Genomic DNA, 13,067 nt, shown 5'->3' on the forward strand with positions numbered 1-13,067 from the left:
GAAAAAGCAACTCAAAGAGTTTCGCTCTAAAGAGAAGCAAAGAAGCTGAGAATTCGCTGAAGTGGTCCGTGTTCCAGAGAGCGGGAGTCTGAGGCGGGAGTGGGGAGAGCTTGTTTGTAACTTGTGGGAATGGTTCAGCAGGGAGAGAAAACTCATGGGTGCAGAGGGGAGGGAAGCCCTGGAATCAGTGAGGAGGTGTGGGCTCCAGGGTCTTTGATAGGAGCAGAGAGGCTCCACCACCATTAACAAAAGGGAAGGAGAGGTGTGTGGTTGGAGATGCAGGCATGGGAGTTGGTACCTGGAGGTGGGAAAGTGAGTGTCTCCTTAGCTGCTGTAACGCCCATCTCAGTGGTTTAGCATCACAAAGCGTGTTTCTCACTCACATCACAGTACACAGGAGGACAGGTTTCCTCAGTGGGGCGGCTTAGGGGTCCAGGCCCCTGCCATCCTCGGCTCTGCTGTCCGTTAGGGCCTCCTTAGGATCCCTTCCATCTGGCCAGCTGAGAAGTAAAGAGACAGAATGAGAGGGACCAAGTAGGACGCATTATGGCCAGGCCTGGACACACACTACAGAAGCCAGTCACACTGACGCAACCTACCTCCAAGGGAGGCTGGGGTGTGAATTCCCCCACGATCGGTGAGAGGAGATGAGATCAGTGCCGATCCAGGTGGTCTCCACCACGGAGTATGGGTCGGCGGGGCGGGGTGAGGGGGCTTCTCATCAGACCAGACATTTTCTCAGTGAAGTAAGAAGCAAGGTCATTGACTGAAAGTGAGGAAGGATCAAGAGAGGGAAAATTATAAAACAACGATCTTGGAGAAATGGAGAGCAGATCAATGTATAGAACCTGCAGGAATGTCGGGCAGTTATGAAGAGTCACTTGAAGTTGGTCACAATTTTAAAGTCAGACAGGTCATCATGTGCTGGTGGGGTTTTTTTGTTTTTTGTTTTTTCGGTACGCGGGCCTCTCACTGTTGTGGCCTCTCCCGTTGCGGAGCACAGGCTCCGGATGCGCAGGCTCAGCCGCCATGGTACACGGGCCCAGCCGCTCCATGGCATGTGGGATCTTCCCGGACCGGGGCACGAACCCGTGTCCCCTGCATCGGCAGGCGGACTCTCAACCACTGCGCCACCAGGGAAGCCCTGTGCTGGTGTTTTTGTTGTTATTGGAACTGCTTCATACAGCCACATCCACCTGCCTGGGTGCAGGACCAGAGCAAGAGGAAAAGAATTTAACTGGGGTTGGAGTTTTGCCTGGTGAGAAAGACAGAGGGAAAGAGGAGCAAGGGAATTCAGGGTACGAAAGGATTATAATTTTAATTATAGTTGCTTCAAGCTCGCCGAGAAGGGCAGTAAGCATGACAAGGGAAAGATCATTTGAAGGGGCCACAAGGAGCCCCTGCAGTGTCCCCAGGAGACGAGCTTGCCTACATGGCTGTGTCCAGGCAAGGAAACTCTGAGGAAGGTTTTGAACCATTGGACCTTGCATGATTTGCTTAAGAGCAGTCATGTCTGGGGAGGAGTCTGGGCCCCGTGCAGAAAAGCCTAGTGTGACCACCCCACTGTTGATGGGAGGCATCCCTGGATGGCACATGGGGTTCATTTTCCAAGAGGTTGGGTTGGCTGCAACGTCTGTGAGAGGTAGATTCTCTCTTCTCCTTCAGTTTGCAAACCATACCGGGTGCATCAAAGTGTACTGGCAGCTTACTTGAATAAGTAGTTTTCATGTTTTCAATACGCAGTTTTGAAAAATGAAGATTCTCCTACATTTTTTTTAGATTTACAACTAGGAAACCTTCCTCATAGTAACAATCCATTTATATGCATTTTCCTTAAAGTATTCTAAGGCCTATTTTCCAAGCACAGTTCTGTCCTGATTGGCTTTTTATTCTGAGAGGTTATGCAACATTTGCTTCATGATAGAACTTTGAGGTCAGTTCCTATCAAATGAGTCCTTCTGCAGATAGCACATTCAGTAGCCTTATCCTTTCGATGGAATACTGTACCATATGCTCAACTCTGAAAACCTTGAACACGCCAAAATCCATAAAGATTATAAAAGCAAACTAAGCTGTGAACCTATAGTACATGTAGGCATTTAGTTAAGGATAGCAATTCAAACTGACCGGCATCCATTCAAAACAAGTTCCTCCTTCAACCTTATTTTTACTTGAAATCTGCTAGAAGAAACAGCAAACTGAAATTTGTTTTATGCACAAGTTAATACCACTGGCTCAGCAAATACAAGTTAGTTTGCTTTGGGCAGGAGACTTTTCTTGTAATGGAAAAAATGCACTACCAAGTAAGAGGACAGATTTTTGCTTAGAGCAGGAGGCCCTTTATTATTGCTGCAGAAAACAAAAGCCTGGCTGCGTTGATGTTTGACACTCACCGTTACTGAAATCTACATGACGCTTCTTGCTGGGTTTTTGTACACGTGAATATTGTCAAGCTGTGAAAGAAAATGGCTGGAGGTGTGCTTTGTGTGAAAGGTGAGCAATAAAGTATTTGTACTTTCAAAAAAAAAAAAAAAAGTTTACTGGCATCGAGTAGAGAAGGATATGAAGAAAGCCCAGAAATTGCTGAAGATCCCTAAGAGCAACCAGATACCTATTGACCTCAAAAGCAAAACCAAGAAGATGGCATCATTTGTGAGGAAGAATGTTCCAGTGACAGGTACTTTTCGGAGGCTTTTGGCTTGGTATGGCATCCTTAGGAGGACGATTCCACTTCCATTGTCCCTGGATGGGTTTTTTCCCCTTCCATCGTTCATCAAAATGTGTCAGTTGTGTTTCCCAGCCAGCAGACTCTACGCTCCATCAGGAGACACTGAGTAGGAAGTGGGGGAGAGGACTTATAAAAAAAAGAGAGAGAGGACTTCCCTGGTGGCGCAGTAGTTGAGAGTCCGCCTGCCGATGCAGGGGACACAGGTTTGTGCCCCGGTCCGGGAAGATCCCACATGCCGCAGAGCGCCTGGGCCCGCGAGCCATGGCCGCTGAGCCTGCACGTCCAGAGCCTGTGCTCCTCAACGGGAGAGGCCACAAGAGTGAGAGGCCCGTGTACCGCAAAAAAAAAAAAACAAACAACAACAAAAAAAAAAGAGAGAGAGAGAGAGACACTGCCTCCTCCTCCTCTTCTCCCGGGTCCTCCTCCCTGCCGTGGCAAATCCGAATGGCTTTCTACAGACATCTGTTGGTACAGGCTAACTAATATGGCCCTAACATGAACTTGATGACCATGGAAGAGACCCTTCTCCAGCACATGCCTCACTTGGCTAATCTCTAGGTCAGCAAGAATGTTTCTTCTCCCCCACACCTTGGACACTTACCAGAATTGTTCCAAGATGTGTCACCTTGGAGGTTGAGTGGATCCTCAAATGCTGTTCCAAACTGTTGATCTGGAAAAGAAGTAGCAAGTGCATAGACCTGGTTATTATGTGCTGCGTGGAAATTAACTTAAAGCATTTGCCTTTAAGTATGAAATATTTTGGCATCTAGGTTTCTACTTTCCTTTTTAGTTGGTTTTAGATTACAGAAACAGAACTGTTGGTACCTGCTATTATTATCCTGACAAAAATGGCAACATAAGCACTATAATTGAAATATCTGAATATGGGCGAATTTATGCTAAATGTATGTGCTGAAGGTATGGTGTTTGGTGGAAGGTCCTTAGGGAAATCAGTTGATTTCCAGACGGTGAATCATTTAGGGGCATTAAGATATTATCCACGGGAGGACTTCCCTGGTGGCACAGTGGTTAAGAATCCGCCTGCCAATGCAGGGGACACGGGTTCGAGCCCTGGTCCGGGAAGATCCCACTTGCCCCGGAGCAACTAAGCCCGTGCGCCACAGCTACTGAAGCCCGCGTGCCTAGAGCCCGTGCTCCTCAACAAAAGAAGCCACCGCAATGAGAAGCCCGTGCGCCACAACGAAGAGTATCCCCTGCTCACTGCAACTAGAGAAAGACTGCACGCAGCAACGAAGACCCAACGCAGCCATAAATAAATAAATAAAAAGATATTATCCACAGGAAGCTTTCCACCATACAGGTGGAATGCATTCCATGGCTATTTCAAAAGAGTTTATTTTTGGCAAAACATGTGACTTCAGGGGGGAAGAAGTTCTTGGAGTTTTATTTCATAGAAAGGGTTTTAAGCTTTGAAATTTGAAGTTTTCTTCACCTCTTATTAAAACGATGGGGTAACCATAACTTTTCCGTACCAATTTTACTATTCCTGGTCCGTCAGCATAAAATGTAATATTTGAACTGGCATTTTTGAGAAGTAGCATTCCAGGCATTCAGAATTGAGAAAGATGGCACATAAGAAATGAATTATCCCATCATCCAATATTTTTTAAGTGATGAGGTCAATGAATTGGATAAGTGTCCCACCAGAATTTGCATCTTTTCATTTCCGATTTGAAATGTCTCCTTAATCATTAAAGGAAAACTCTGGTTTCCTCTATTCACAACAATTCTGACATCAAATGTGGGGGATTTTCACACACCAGTCAATTCTCAAACTCTGCATATGCCAGCGGGGTGTCCCACAATTCAATTATGACACCAGCTACCTGGAGTTAGCACAGACCCACAGGTTAAGCACTCGGTCCTACAAGACTGTCCCCACTTCAGATACCATCACAAGTCCTGGTTGTCACCTGTTCTTCTGACCAACCAGCTGTAAACCAGCCCTCATCAGGTTCAATAATCTGCTATGAGGGCTCACAAAACTCGGGGAAACACATTTGCTGATTTATTATACAGGCTATGATAAAGGATATAGATGAACAGGCAGATGAAGGGTTTCATAAGGCAAAGTCCAGAGGGTGCTGAGTGCAAGAGCTTCTGTCCCTGTGGAGTTGAGAGGGCCCCACTCTCCTGATACTTGAATGTGTTTCCCAACCTACAAGCTCTCCAAACCCTGAAGTTTAGGGGGTTTATGAAGGCTTCACCACATAGGCATGATCAATTATTATTGATCAGTTATCAACTCAGTCTCCAGCCCCTCTCCTCTCCATGGAGGATGGAGGGTGGGACTGAAAGTTCCAAGTTTTTCATCATGGCTTTGTCTTTCTGGTGAGCAGCCCCCATCCTGAAGCCATCCAGGAAGGACTCCACCAAGAGGAGCCTCATTAGAAAAAAAGATGCTCTTATCACCAAGGAAATTCCAAGGGATTTAGGAGCTCTGTGTCAGGAACTGGGGACAGATACCAAATATATATTTCTTATTACATCACAGCTATCTATTAAATTCCTATATGCACTTGGATATAATAGATATCTATTGTTTGGCTTGCACATCCCTGCCTCCATCCCCCAATCACCACATTTCTGTAAACCCTCCCCCTCCTTTCCATGTGGTCACTACAGCAGATGCCATGACATGACCCTACCCTTGGCTCCAGTTTATTGGCACAAAGTTAGCTGACCCAAAGAGAGCTAATCAGTGTCTTCCCTGGGAGCTTGGGGAGAAAGAGACGGGGTGGCGGGGGGAGAGAGGAAGAGAGAGAATATGTAGGCTATAAAACCCAGGAGTACTGTAAGCATGTGAACTGAAGAGCAGAGAAGCCATCCTGCAATAAGAGAGAAGAATGAGGAAGATGCTCTGAAAAAAGCACCGCTGATACACAGAAAGAACTTCCTGGGTCCTCTATAGAGCTCCAGTCCCCCTTTCGAATCATGAGCCCCAGCTGCACCCCTGCCCCGAGATCCCATGAGACACCCCACAATCCTTCTGATAAACTCCTTCTTTGCTTACGCTGGTTCCCACTGGATTTCTGTCACTTACAAACAAAACAGCCCCTACTAAGTCCCCGGATCCGTTTCTGGAGTCTATTCCGTGTCACTGATTCATCTGTCCATCCCCATGCCAGTGCCAAGTGTGGTTTAATTACTTACCTTCTATTTTAATATCTGATAGGACAAGTTCCCTGATTGTTGGGTTTTCTCCTGCAGGTTATTCTCACACATTTATTCATGTTGTCAAATTCCTAAAAAAAATTGCATAGGAATTTTGATTTGAATAACCTTGCCTTTATACATTAATCTAGGAGAAATTAAAACCATTGCCCTGTTGAGACCCCCTAGCCAAGGATAAGTTGGCTGCACTCAAGTATTTCTATGATCTCCATTAGAGTTTTACAGCTGTTTTCGTACACATCTTACACATTTCCTAAGTTCATTCTCAGGGGTCTTATGTATTGGTTGCTATTGAGCATCCTCTTGTTTCTTTCTGCAGTCTGGGGATAGGGCCTGCGGTAGACACCTCTGATGCCCTACATCACATCCCCCTGACTGCTTCCTATTTCAGCCACAGCAGAGGGGGTAGTGCCACGTGAGCTCGGGCAGGTCCTCCTGCTGACAGCATCCCACCTCCAGCATGAGCCAGCACCGCTAGGAGCTGCCTGGTCAGCCAAGTACAGCCCAGACCTGCCGAGGAGTGAACCCACAGGGAACAGGAGCTGTGGGGCAATGCTCCAGCCACCCCTCCTTTAGGTTGGTAGCTCAGGAGATGCTGGGGGGTCCCATAGCCCAAAGCTCCTGGAGCACGCAACAACCCCGGTGATGCATCCCTACTGGTCTCTGGTTCCTGCCCCACTCCCCCTGTCTTCCCTCCTTCTTTCTAGAACCAGTTCCCAAGAAAACTCCCTCCCTCAAGCCTTTCTCTCAGGGAGAGACCCTTCTGCAAGAGACTCAAACCAAGACAGGCCTCCTGGGGGATTCTAACTCATGTGAGACAATGGAGTTTTATAGGAGAATCACTCGAACTGGTTGGTTTCCCTGCTGCCAAGAAACATCACAGCACCTTCACGCAGCATTGAACAGAGCTGGGAGTAGGCTGCCCTGTGTCTCTTCAGGTGAGAGTGATCCCGAGGGATAGTCCTCTCAGGGGACACAACGAGGGGCAGGAAAGGCTAACTTGGACATGGTTTCCTCTCCTCTGACTCTCCTTCCCAGCATGCACATGTGCGCGCGCGCACACACACACACACACACACACACACAGACAAACATAAACAGACATGCACACATACATACATGCACACACACATATACACACAAACATACATACACATGCACACAGACACAAACATATACACATACATAAACATATACACAAACATACATACACAGAGAGACACACAGACACAAACATAAATACCTACACACAGATACACACACACACAAACACACACGTCAATCTGTAACCCAAATATTCCTAAGTTTTCTAGCCTTTGGTGCCTTACCAGTCTCTTTAATACCTCTGACAAGCCTGTAACGCCACAACCCTGGAACCCTCCCTGGTCTGCCTCCCCCAAATCCAGGCCACAGCCCCTCTCTTTATTCCCCAAAGCAAGGTTAGCTTGAGGCAATAAAGAGGAAGGTAAGACAATGGCTGGAGAGGGACCAGGAGGTCAGGTGGGGAATTTTTGATGGGGAAGTCTTTGAACATGGAGAGAATCCATGGAGGGGGAGAGGATGAAAATACAGGAGAAAAGCGACAATCACTGGAGTGATTTAAGGAAATATAGAGCAATGGCAGGGCTTTTTATTGGGGAGGATACTACATAGATGGGATTATATTGTATATATTATTTTGCAGCCTGGATTCTTTTACTTAATTTCCTAAAGACCTGAAGCATGAACTCCCACTTCCAACTATCCCCACAAATTTGCATCATACGTTCCAGGCTCAACATTCTGCGGGACTTCCCTGGTGGCACAGTGGTTAAGACGTCGTGCTCCCAGTGCAGGGGGCCCGGGTTCGATCCCTGGTCAGGGAACTAGATCCCACATGCATGCCGCAACTAAGACTTCATATGCCACAACTAAGGAGCTCACGAGCCACAACTAAGGAGCCCACGTGATGCAACTAAGAGCCGGCGCAACCAAATAAATAAATTAATTAAATTTAAAACAAAAAAACATCCTGGGAGAGAGGGTCCAGTGGGCAAAGTCTAAAGTACAAGCCCACCCCAGGTACACCAGGGAGCCGAGAGGGAGAATATTGTCCCCCTTGGGCTACTTATGGCCTCAAGTATGCACATAATGGAGGATTCCCTAAAACAGATGACAAATGTTTACTACAATATCCTGCTTCTCTGTTGGGTTGCTTCTTTTTCTTGTTATTGTAGGAGTTCTTTATACTCTGGATATTAATTGCTTGTTATAAATGTTGCAAATATTTCATCCAAGTCTATTGCTTGTTTCTAATTTTAGTGAAGTCAAATCTGCCCATCTTTTCTGGAGAAGCAAAACATCTTTTCCCCCATATTGCACTTGTAAAAAATCTATTATGGCCCATATTTTCATTAATTCATATCTGCAGACCTGCATTTTCTAATTCAGCTGAGGTGAATAAAATATGTACAAAAGCTGAGAGAATAGTATGATGAACACCCATGTACCATCACTCGCTTCAACAATTATCAACATATGACCGGTTTTGTTTCTTCTACACCCATCCCAACCTGTCCCCCTGGCCCTGCTGAATTATTTCAGAGCACATCCTAGACATGTAATTTCACCTGTAAATATTTCAGCATGCATCTCTAAAATACAGAATCTTCTGTTTTTAACTTAACCATAATACATACTATATACCAAAAATAACTGACAATAATGCCTTATCCAGGTAATATTCAGAATTACCTGATATTCACATAATGTCTTTTTACAATTGGTCTGTTCAAATCAGGAGCCAACGTCCCCATGTTGCACATACAGGATATGCCTCTTAAGGCTCTTTTAATCTATAACAATCCCCCCTCCCTCTTTTTTTTCCCCTTGTCATTTATTTGTTGAAGAAACTGGAAATTGGCTCTGTAAAATCTTCCCCCTTTTGGATTTGACAGAATGCACACCTGTGTGCGTGCTCCCCTCCCCACTAAATTTCCTGTAAACTAGTAGTTAGCGCTAGAAGCTTAATTAGATTCAAGTTCAAGGTTCTCTGAGAAAAGTCGTTCTCAGGTGATGCTGTGTAGTCCCTATGGCATCAAAATGGGAGCTACATAATGTCTGCAATGTTTTTAAATTGACCTTCTCCTTTCTAATCATTTTATTCTTATTTCTCGCTCTGGATCGACCTCCAGAAGTAGTCCAGGCGATGATTCACCTCCTTTTCTGGGTCCTATTTCTCATCTCTCCCCATTAAGAATCCCAGCAGAGTGGAGGTTGAGATGTGCATGAACGTTTTCCTTCTGTACCAAAGATAAGGTGTGAGCTTCTCTCACTCACAGTTCTCAGCTTCAGTCTATTCAAGGTCCTCTCAGTGATGCCCCCTTTCACCCTGCTCACGTCCTAGTCTCCTCCCTTCCTTAAAGCAACCGCTTGAATGGGGTAGACGTGTCCTTGAAAATGTATGGATCCTTGAAATGTACGTAGTGCTACTGTGTGTGTAGGCTATTGATTTTTTTTTTTTTTTTTTTTTTTTTTTTTGCGGTACGTGGGCCTCTCACTGTTGTGGCCTCTCCCGTTGCGGAGCACAGGCTCCGGATGCACAGGCTCAGCGGCCACGGCTCACGGGCCCAGCCGCTCCGCGGCATGTGGGATCTTCCCAGACCGGGGCAGGAACCCGTGTCCCCTGCATTGGCAGGCGGACTCTCAACCACTGCGCCACCAGGGAAGCCCTAGGCTATTGATTTTTATCAGTGTTCTTGAGTTCCAGGCAGTATTCTATTTTTTAGTTTTTTCATTCAGTGCTGATTTTAGGTGTCTCTTATTATTGTATGGACATGTAGTCACTGGGGTTTTTTTCTGTGCAATATGCTTTAAACTTTTTTTCCCAGCTTTGTTGAAGTACGATTGACAAATAAAAATTGTATGTTTTTAGATTGTACAATGTGATTTTTTTAAGGTATACAACATGGTGATTTAATCATATACATTGTAAAATGGTTCCCATGATCAAGTAAATTAACATATCCATCACCTCACATGGTTACCAATTTTTTGGTGTGAGAACAATTAAGATTTACTCTCTTAGCAAACTTCAAGTATACAATATGTTATTGCTAACTATAGTCACCACGCTGTACATTAGATCCCCAGAACTTATTCATCTTATGACTGAAACTTTGTATCCCTTGACCAACATCTCAGCATTTCTGCCACCTCCACCCCCAGCCCCTGGCAACCACTATTCTACTCTCTGGTTCTATGAGTTTGACTTTTTTAGATTCCACATATAAGTGAGATCATACAGGTTTTGTCTTTCTGGGACTGGCTTATTTCACTTAGCATAAACAATGTCCTCATGGTTCATCCATGTTGTCACAAATGGCAGGATGAGGATTTCCTTCTTTAAGGGCTAAATAATATTCCTCTGTGTGTGTGTGTGTGTGTGTGTGTGTGTGTGTGTATATAATTTTCTTCATCCATTCATCCATCAACAGACACTTGGATTGTTTCCAAGTGTTTCCAAGTTTCCAATCTTGGCTATTATAAATAATGTTGCAAGGAACATGAGGGTGCAGGTATCTCTTCAAGATACTGATTTCATTTCCTTTGGTTATATACCCAAAAGTGGGATTGCTGGATCATATGGTAGTTCTAGTTCTAATTTTTTGAGGACCCTCCATGCTCTTTTCCATAGTGGCTGCGCCACAATTGCTGTCCCTAAATGCTGGACCATAGCCCTTCAGGCACAAGCACCACATTATACTAACAGCGGGCACCTAGGTCGCCTCTAGTTCCTGCTACCCAAACAGCACTGCCGTGAACATCTCCACAGTGTCCCAGTGAGAGAATTTCTCTGGTATGTATACCCAGAAGTAGGACTGCAGGAATTGTGGTATACACGCACTTTTAATTCCACGAAATACCTTGCGGAATGGCTATTCCAATTTATGCTCCCATCAGCGTGCATATAAGTTTCCCATTTCCCCCACATCCTTGCCAGCACTTGACTTTTCCGCTCTCATTTTTGTCAACTGAATGGGTGTAAAGGGATGGTTCACTGATGTTTGTTTTAAGTTGCATTTCTCTCCCTACTAGTGATTATAAGCATGTCTTCATATGCACATTGGACCCCTGGGGTTCCTCTTCTGTGAACTGCTGTTTATATCCTTGGCTACTTCCCTAGTAGATTTCCTATCTATTTCTTCATCTCTGGGCTCCTTTGGTGCTGAATGTCTTCTGTTTGTCCCTCCACATCCACTGTCTACCCTTCTCCATGTCATTCTGTGGCCTCAGAGGCTGAGCTGTATGGCTGCATCAAAGTGTTCCCTTGCCATCTGGCTTCAAGCCCTGGAAGGAGATCAGAGGGAGGAAGAGGAGGGAAATGAAGATACTGACTCCCCAGCTCCCTCCCTGCTGGGTAGCTGTGGGCTAACTGCCTTCTGCAACCACAAGTCACAGACTGAAAAAGTCACGGCTCCCAGAGGCCCTCTCCATTCAGCTTTCTCTTTCTCTGGGCTCCTGAAGGTGCCACCAGCTCGCCACTGTTGGGATACCTGGGTCCCTGCCCTATTTCTCGCGGCTTCCTTAATCCTGCTTACAGGATTTTGTAAATCATCTCTTTATTAAAACACCTTCCAATTACCCATTTCATATATGCCATCTGTTTCTTGCTGGGAGCCTAACTGATACATTGTCACTGAGCTGAAATTTTTAATTTGCACACTGTCAATTTCACTGATTTTGTGTGTGTGTGTGTGTTATGGTACGTGCTTTGGGGTTCTTATTTTTGAAGCCCTTCTGTACTCATAGGTAAAAGATTTTCCTTCCTTTTTTCCCATTATTTTTGTAATTTTAACTTTTATATTAAGTCTTGAATCTATACAGCATCCACCTTTGCATGTGTTGTTGGGTATCAATTTTTTTTTCTTAATATGGAGAGCCACTTTTCCCAATAATGTCTTTCCTCCATCAACTTGAGATGCCTCCCTTATTATATATTAAGTTCCCATTTATGCATAGTTCTGTCTCCAAGCCCCCTGTTCCATACCATTGGTCTATTTGTCTGTTCTGTAAAATTACCATACTGTCTTTATGAATATGGCTTTGCAATATAGTCAAATGCCTGGTAAATCTGGTTTCCCTTTCTTTCAATTTTTACCCTTTTTTTCCCAAATTGACTTTTATCGTTTTTTAAAGATTGTTGAGTTGCTTTTAAAAATCCAGCTGAAACTTGTATTTTTATCACATTGAATTCCTATATGAATTTGGCAAGGATTTTAATTTTGTTCTTGTATATTCTTTATATGTCACTGTGATGATAGGTAACAGATACACCTCCTAAATCCTCTTATTAGGTCTAATTGTTTATTGATATTGATTTTCCATGTGAACGATCATATTGTTTTATCTCTTCCCTTCATAGATATACTTTTCTCTCTTTCTCTTCTCACCTTCCTCCTGCCTAGAATGTGTCACAGCTGGAGTGGGGCAGTCATCTTGGAACAGGTGATAGAATTCATATGCTGAGAACAGTAGAGCAACAATACAGAAGCAGCCAAGGTCCTAAAAGATTTTATCATAAATAGGTGTGGAGCTTTTGCCAAGTGCTTTTTCTGCATCATGTAATCTTTTCTTTTGTGCTCCATTAATGTAGTCTTCTGTACTCCCTGTGTCTATCTTATGAATAGATTTTTCTGTTGTTAAAGCATCTTTGAGTTCTTACTCAAGGCATAGATGTTACTTGAACATGTTATCTCTCTTAATACACCATTTAATTGGGCTAATTTTTTATATAGGAATCTTACATTTTTTGGTCATTATAGCGAAAATACTCTATTTGAAATTTGTTAAAACTCGCCTTATGGGGGCTTCCCTGGTGGCGCAGTGGTTAAGAATCCGCCTGCCAATGCAGGGGACACGGGTTCGAGCCCTGGTCCAGGAAGATCCCACATGCCGCGAAGCAACTAAGCCCATGCGCCACAACTACTGAGCCTGCGTGCCACAACTATTGAAGCCCACAAGCCTAGAGCCCGCGCTCCACAACAAGAGAAGCCACCGCAATCAGAAGCCCACGCACCGCAATGAAGAGTAGCCCCCGCTGACTGCAACTAGAGAAAGCCCGCGTGCAGCAACGAAGACCCAACACAGCCAAAAATAAAAATAA

General features: G+C 44.7%; 1 protein-coding gene and 1 pseudogene across 1 annotated transcript in view; one reads left to right on the forward strand and one right to left on the reverse strand.

Moving 5' to 3' along the window:
• Nucleotides 1-5,971, reverse strand: part of ASGR2 (asialoglycoprotein receptor 2) — a 51,403-nt gene extending 45,432 nt beyond the window's left edge. Inside the window, exons 1-4 of the mRNA XM_030862281.2 lie at nt 5,903-5,971; nt 3,330-3,398; nt 600-766; nt 299-500 (exon numbers count right to left, since the gene is read on the reverse strand). The gene's annotated coding sequence lies outside the window, so the exon portion shown is untranslated. The remainder of the gene's footprint in view (nt 1-298; nt 501-599; nt 767-3,329; nt 3,399-5,902) is intronic.
• On the forward strand, nt 648-6,332 carry LOC115856202 (FUN14 domain-containing protein 2-like; annotated as a pseudogene).
• Nucleotides 6,333-13,067: the final 6,735 nt, after the last annotated feature.

Source organism: Globicephala melas, chromosome 20, assembly GCF_963455315.2.
Source record: "Globicephala melas chromosome 20, mGloMel1.2, whole genome shotgun sequence".
Classification (NCBI taxonomy): Eukaryota; Metazoa; Chordata; class Mammalia; order Artiodactyla; family Delphinidae; genus Globicephala; species Globicephala melas.